The 7,310-nt window shown below is 34.0% G+C and overlaps 1 pseudogene; it reads right to left on the bottom strand.

Annotated features, from left to right (window-relative positions):
- Positions 1-23: 23 nt before the first annotated feature.
- LOC120188262 lies at positions 24-2,368 on the bottom strand (annotated as a pseudogene).
- Positions 2,369-7,310: the final 4,942 nt, after the last annotated feature.

The raw sequence follows: 7,310 nt of genomic DNA, 5'->3' as shown, positions 1-7,310 counted from the left end.
TGAAGATTTAACCTTCAAACACTTCACTCGAGACGACACTCATAATACTCAAGCTCTTTCTCAACTAATTTCATTGAAGGTCGATTCTGCCTTCTCTCGTTCAAACATGATTCGCTAAGAACCCCATAGCTTTCATCGTCTCCAACTCTAGTTTCCCAGCTTGTTATTTAAAACAAGGATCAATAACATCCATGAATCTCTCTGCTTTGAGTATTTTCATTGCGAAAACCTCCAGGTTCACATCTTCTTCCTTTCTGTTGAAATCAACGGCTTTCTTGGAAGTTAACAGCTCCAACAGAACGACTCCGAAGCTGTACACATCGCTCTTATCGGTTAGCTGGAAGTTGAGGTAATATTCAGGATCGATGTATCCTAATGTTCCTTGTGCACAAGTTGTAACATGGCTGACATCGCAGAAACCCAACCTCGAAATCCAAATCCGAAACTTTAGCATCAAGGTTCTCGTCTAATAAGATGTTGCTCGATTTTACGTCGCGGTGGTAAATAGGTGGAACCACGGAGGAATGGAGATATGCAAGGCCTTGTGCCGCCTGGTAGGCGATACGAAGGCGGCGATGCCATGAGAGTGTCGTCATTTTACAGGTCGTATGAAGATGATCAAAAAGGGTTCCATTGGGGATGTACTCATAAATCAATAGCGGTTGTTGAAGCTCGACACAACAGCCAAGGAGCTTGACTAGGTTTCTATGGTTAACTTGGCAGAGAATTCGGACCTCATTGATGATTTGATCAATACCCTGTGTGTTCCCAAGCTTGGATCGCTTCACAGCTATGGTGGTTCCATCATCGAGAATGCCCTTGAAAACCTCACCAAAGCCTCCCGAGCCGAGCAGGTTGCCTTTGGAGAAGCTTTTTGTTGCCTTAGATATCTCTTTCATGGTGAAAAACTTGGCCAGTTTGCCACTATTGGAGCTTAAAAGATCTCTATGTGAGTTGGTTAAACTCACTTCAGCTTCTCTCTCACGGTGCTTCCTTTGCTTGCAGACAATAATAATAGTAACAATGAGTCCAATTATGATTGCACCTGCTGCAATGGCTGCACCTACACATTACAAGAATACCCAAAATTATTTATTGCTAAATCAGATTGGCTTAAAATCAATCATTTACCTCAAGGATAGATTTCTTCTTGTGATGCCTGCAGTGCCTCCCATGTGTACATTTTACACCTATGATGAAAAAGAATGATATTTGAGAACGGTATATTATAAAACAAAGTGCGTTGACATTTCTTCGTGATGTTTCCAACATTGTTCTAGTCGAACTTATGGATTCTTGGGAAAGGGTGCTTGCAGGCATTTGCACATGTGGCCAGCTTAGCAACTTGCAGTTTCATATTATTGTTGGATACTTGAAGAAGATCTTCAAGATATGCTATGGTTTTTGAACTATTCTTCAAGCACAGAATTTTTTTAATTAAAAATGGTATAGCAGAAGTTTTATACTGACCTTGACAAATTCCTTGAATGGAGTTCCATTGAAACCCCGGCTTGCATAAGCACCTACTGAGTCTGGCATTTCCCGGATCCGTTAGACACATCGAATTCGATAAACCAATGCAATTTTCCGGGAGCTTACATTCTGGTTCTCGTGGCAGGAGCCACTGTATCTCCATCCCTGGCTTAGGCCACTTTACTGACCGGCAAACTCGTATTCAGATTCACAAAACTTTGATAAGCTGAACATCTTTCGTGACGAACCCTGATCCTGTAAGTATGCACAGTTCCCCCAGTTACTTACCAACAGCAAATTGGCAATGCCCCACAATTGGCATTAGCCTCTGAATTGCCCCTGATGTAATCATGGCAAACACTCGTTGAGCTACAATTGAGAGCTATATATTCTTGAAGGACCGTGGCGCTACAATTCATGAGCATGACAGTGTTGGTGCTAGTGATGTTGAAGGGAAGATTTTCATCCAGTTGAATCCCTTGGGTTGCGAAATCGGCTGCCATGCATGTATCCTTGGCCAAACCTGGCGGAACGATGATCAGCGTTTGAGTCATTGGATTGACAGAACTGATTTCGTACGATGATCCATTCAAAGTATCCAACCAGAGTGTTCCTTCATTACATCGGACTTTGTACCAGGGTCCACCGCAATCCGGTCCGGTGCTGAGCGGATACGGCACCGGGATCCGACCACAGTTGTGGCAGACCTTCAAGGCCATGATAGTGATACAATCTGTAGAACAGCATTGCCATTGTAATGAGAATCAAAAGAGTGGCATCTTCTTCTTCAAAGGCAGCTAGAGTGAATTCCAGTTAGCACACAAAAATTTGTTCTTCCAATGCACTTTATAGGATCCTCTATTGGGATATACCGATATAATAGGGACATGTACATTACTAATAATCTTTTTTATATTAAATTCTATTGGAACTTTTTAAATTTATTCCTAATAAATGAAAGAGTAAAGTACACAAATAGTCCCTCGATTATAAGTCATTACTTTGTTGAATCTTCTGACTATTAAAAATTACAAAATTATCCTCTAATTCTAGGGTATTGCTTTGTTGAGTCCTCCGACTATTAAAAGTTACAAAATGATCACCCGACATTTTCATATGTTTCAAACTCGTTCTTTTTCGTTAAAAAATTGACGCTAGTTTGAGCTACACGTTAAATTGTTGAGTCGAATATGATAAAATTTGATCCCATAATCGTTTGAGTTGTATTTTATGGATAAACTATTCACTTACATTATATCGTCGAGTCAGTGCTTGAGAGCAGTGATGGTGCCATTAGATATGATTAAAATATGACTTCATCATATCTCGATCGCAGGTTAATGTCCAACTCATATGGTCATCATTTTTTAACAGAAAATGACGAGTTTAGTACATATAAATAGTTAGAAGATCACTTTATAACTTTTAATAATCGAATGATTCAATAAAGCACCACAACTATAATCGGGGGACCACTTGTGTAGTTTACCCTAAATGAAATTGAGTTCCATGAATACATGAAATTGAATCTCTGCACTGCAGACGGTTTGACCAATTTATTATTTATTTATTAGAAAATTAATTGACACATTATGCTAGCTGTATAAATATAAAGTTTCATTACTTGATGAATTTATGATTTGTTTTCTGTATTTTCTCTTTCATTCTTCATTGAAATTATCAAACCCTGCTGCTGCCACAACATTGAAAAGAAAAAGGAGCTTGTAGTTTGCAATTTACGGGTTTCAATCCATGGAAGCTTACAAGTGAGCCGTGGATCTCTCTAGGGTACTTTAATGAAATAATAAACAAATAAAAGCACACACTATTTCACATGAAAAAACCAACCTTTCATGGAATCCCAACAAATGAAGCACAAATTTCTTGCATTTTTACAACGGAAACTTGTTGAGGATGACGGTGAGCATGAGAGGAGTCGTATACATAAGGTTAAGGGGAACTGTGGGACATGAACCGAAGAAAAAAAAAAATTTCACGACCACCCTAAATTAAGGGTAGATCCGTTACTAACTCAATGGTGGAGTTAGTGTGAGAGTAAGTATGCGTCCATTTTAATTTTAATTTTCTTCTGGTAATTATGTACTTTTTATTGTGTTTATCTTGAATTTTTATTATACACACCTCACATATAGAAATTTTATATCATTAACATGTGTATCTTCACTTTTAAAAATATTTTTAGATCTATTACTATAATAATACACGAGGTATCTTTTGAACATGTAGCAAATAGACGTCACATTTGATGAAAAGGGACATGGGAAAGTGACACACCAATTATGTGCATTGAATTTATCTTGAAAGTTTTAGGTTTGAGCAGTTACATCTGCAAGGTGTGCATTATCAATGATTAAGAAAGTTCTGAACATATGGGATCTTATATTCAACCCAGACTATTAAAAAAAAGTATAAATTTTTATTTGGACAAATTATATAAATAATCACTGAAATAAAGTTTATTCATATTGAAGTTTTAAAAGTAACGAAATTATCATTAATATCATTGTATATAATATTGGTCACTTGATTGTTAATAGTCGTTATTACAATAATAAAATGTTGATGTAACATATTAGACTAATTTGCATCATTTGGTTATACAAGAAGAAAATTGATCGACTTAAACTCAACCTCTCTGCATCTTATGTATGAGAACATGGTGCTATCCCCCATCAACCATTACTTTATACCCAGTAACCCTCCATCTCACATCACATGTAGGTGTTTTGATGTTTGGAGATGACAGTGTTGGTGCATACGGTGAGGTTATTGTTGGAAATTTTAAAATACAAGTTATTAATATAAAGTGTTGGTGCATACAATTTATTAAAATAATCCAATCAGATAAATCCAAATATAAAGTGTTGGAGATGACATGGTTTCTCGTGTTTTTCTCGTTGAATTTATTTTCTTTTTCTTGTTTTTATATTTCCTTTTTTGATTTTTTTTCTTTTTCTTATTTTCCTATTTTCAAATATAATAATAATAATAATAAATAAATAAATAAATGCTTCAAATACCCAATCAGATAAATCCGAATGATGATGTGGTTAGCTGCGCATTCGAGTCTTGATATTTTTGTCTGATGTGCCCAATCTTTCGAGACTTGATAATTTTTATATAATTTCTATTTTTTTAATTTTAGTTATTTAATTTATGTAATGCGTTTAAATATTAAATTATGCATGATTTGTCTTAATCTTTTTAAAATGTGGGAGATAGACTCGAAGGAATTTAATGATATGATTATAAAAAGATTTCGAGGGATTAAAAATCCACTTAAGATATGATAATATGTAGTAAGATTTTATAAGTTAATGTCTTAACAAAATCATAATTTTAGGGTCACAACTAAGCTTCTACAAAGACCTTCAATTATTCTTGTTCGTAGGAAAATATTCTTTTTCATGAATGGAATTAAATTTATAAATCTAATTAAGGATCATTGTTGAGCGTATGACGAGATTTAATTTCACCAGGATTCATCTCATTTTTAAATAAATTGATTTTATAAGAATAAATAAATAAATTAACCTTAAGTGTTAAAATTAAATTCATTATTTCAAATTTAAAGATAATATTTATTAATGAGTGTCAATTATTCCTCACGCATAATCATATTGTGAAATATAATTATTTTTGATGTAGTAATATTAATTTTTTTAATTCTAAAATAAAAATAAACATTATCTCATTTTTGTTTTGAATAATCTGGAGGTGATTACAAAGTTAATTGTACAACTGGTTTAAGGAAAGGTAATTTTCACGTTATTTAGTTCAAGGTTAAATGTCTTTCTCAAGCCCTGTTTTTGTTAATGGTTTCTTTTAAACTTATCCATGGTTCAGAAAATGACCGTTGAACCGTGGCAAATACCTTCATCTTAAGTTTGTCGGTAGAAATCCCTTAAATCAAACACATATCTTCTCTATCTAAAGATGTTTCAACCATTTCTTATAAATAATTGTTATACTTTTTTCAAATTTATTCCGCAAGACTAATCTTCACACATTAAGATTTTTGGACAACTCTTCTATAGTTAAAAATTCATAAGAATATCCTCGAACACAGAGATCAGGGTCTTTGTATCTTTTGAGGAGTCACAATCTATTGATATAATTTTTGGGCTATGGCATATCACGTGATTTGTCCGAATCGAAAGTTGTCCGATGGAATTTGTAACGGAATTTAAGTTTAGTAACAGGATTTCTGAGGGAAGAGAATGGTCAGTAAAACGCTGGTCGAAACCCACATTTCCGAGGGAATAAAGTAACCCGTAAGAAGTTTACTGACAAAAATCCGTCAGTATATTACTGGCGGAAAATTTAAAATCTGTTAGAATGTTATATATAAATAAAATACTATATTTTATGTTTCCGACTAATATATCTTTTCCGTCGAGATATTTAAAAATATAAAAATAAAATCTGAATGTTTTATTTCTCATGGATTATATGTTTTCCGTCAGAAATTTAAATCTTAATTTTTTTTTAAAAAAAAAGAGGAAAAATTTATCGGGATTCTACCTAGAAAAAATTACATTCCCTCCAAAAAAATATAATGAATCCATATTTTATTTATTTAATTAAAATACGAAAAATTAATAATAATATAATTAAAATAATTACATTAATTTTTAAAAATAGATAATAATAATAATACTAACAAGTCCATATTGTATTTTTGTAACCCCTCAGACCAATGCGGATAGCCCGATCCGATCTGGAGTGTCATATTAGGGCCACCGAGCGACCCACTGTAAAAATAGTGGAAAATTTAAAACTTTTCTTAAACATGTAAAATCATAAATGATTTATTATTATTAAGAAATAAAATAGGTTTTTCAAACTCAAATATAAAACAAAATACAATCCACATGCCCCCTAATCACATGTACCATACTCTGCAAGCAACGCCGGAAGAACTCCCTTACTGATGTTGATAGTTGTACTCGTGCAATTCTTTTAACCTGCAATGGTGAGTAATAGAGTGAGCTTCGGAAAGCTCAGTAATACAGAACTACCAGATGATGCTACATGACATGCAGATAAATGGGAAGCCATAATTTCCTTATTGAATTAAACATATACCAGTTGCGGAATAATCTGGGGTTCCATTAGTAGTTCATCGAGTAGAATCCATGAATCTCAATTTATAAGAAACCTTTCATACAGTCACAGTTTCATGAGGTCGAATAGGATATCTAGTGTGTTCCATCAGTACGATAAAATCATAATAGGTACACTAATCAAATGATAGTTCAGTAAAATCCCATAAACCATACTGTAGTGGAGCTTTTTAAACTCGTACTTTAAACCATCTTACAAAGAGTTAACCTAAGGGAACATCTTAGGGCCTGAGAGCCTACCCAAGATAGATTTTGAAGGCCGTGGGGCCTACCTAAGAACACATCTTAGGGCCGCAGGGCCTACCCGAGAATGATCTCAGGGCCGTAGAGCCTACCTAAGAGTCACATTAGGTCCATAAAAATTTTCCAGCTTGATTAGAGTTGTACCTTACAAAATTGTATCTCCAAGATACAGTTTATACAATGATACAAATCCATAAGCCATCATCGTTAAGTCGGTGCATCCATAAAACAGTAACCATAGATTTCAGTGTACCACATTTTAAAACAATAAAATAATTTTTCAAAATATAAGGAACACACTAGAGAATCCAAATATTTTTCAGATGTATTTTGTAGTTATCAATATGGATAACATGAACTTGTGAAAATTTGATCGGATTCCACTAATAAGATCTTATTAAATAGAATTGATTTCTAACCGATCTAATCAGACATTTCAGATTGATA

This window comes from Hibiscus syriacus, unplaced genomic scaffold (genome assembly GCF_006381635.1).
Source record: "Hibiscus syriacus cultivar Baekdansim isolate YM2019G1 unplaced genomic scaffold, ASM638163v2 tig00116939_pilon, whole genome shotgun sequence".
Lineage (NCBI taxonomy): Eukaryota > Viridiplantae > Streptophyta > Magnoliopsida > Malvales > Malvaceae > Hibiscus > Hibiscus syriacus.
Note: the sequence above shows the minus strand (reverse complement) of the source record. Positions and strands in the feature narration are given on the sequence as shown.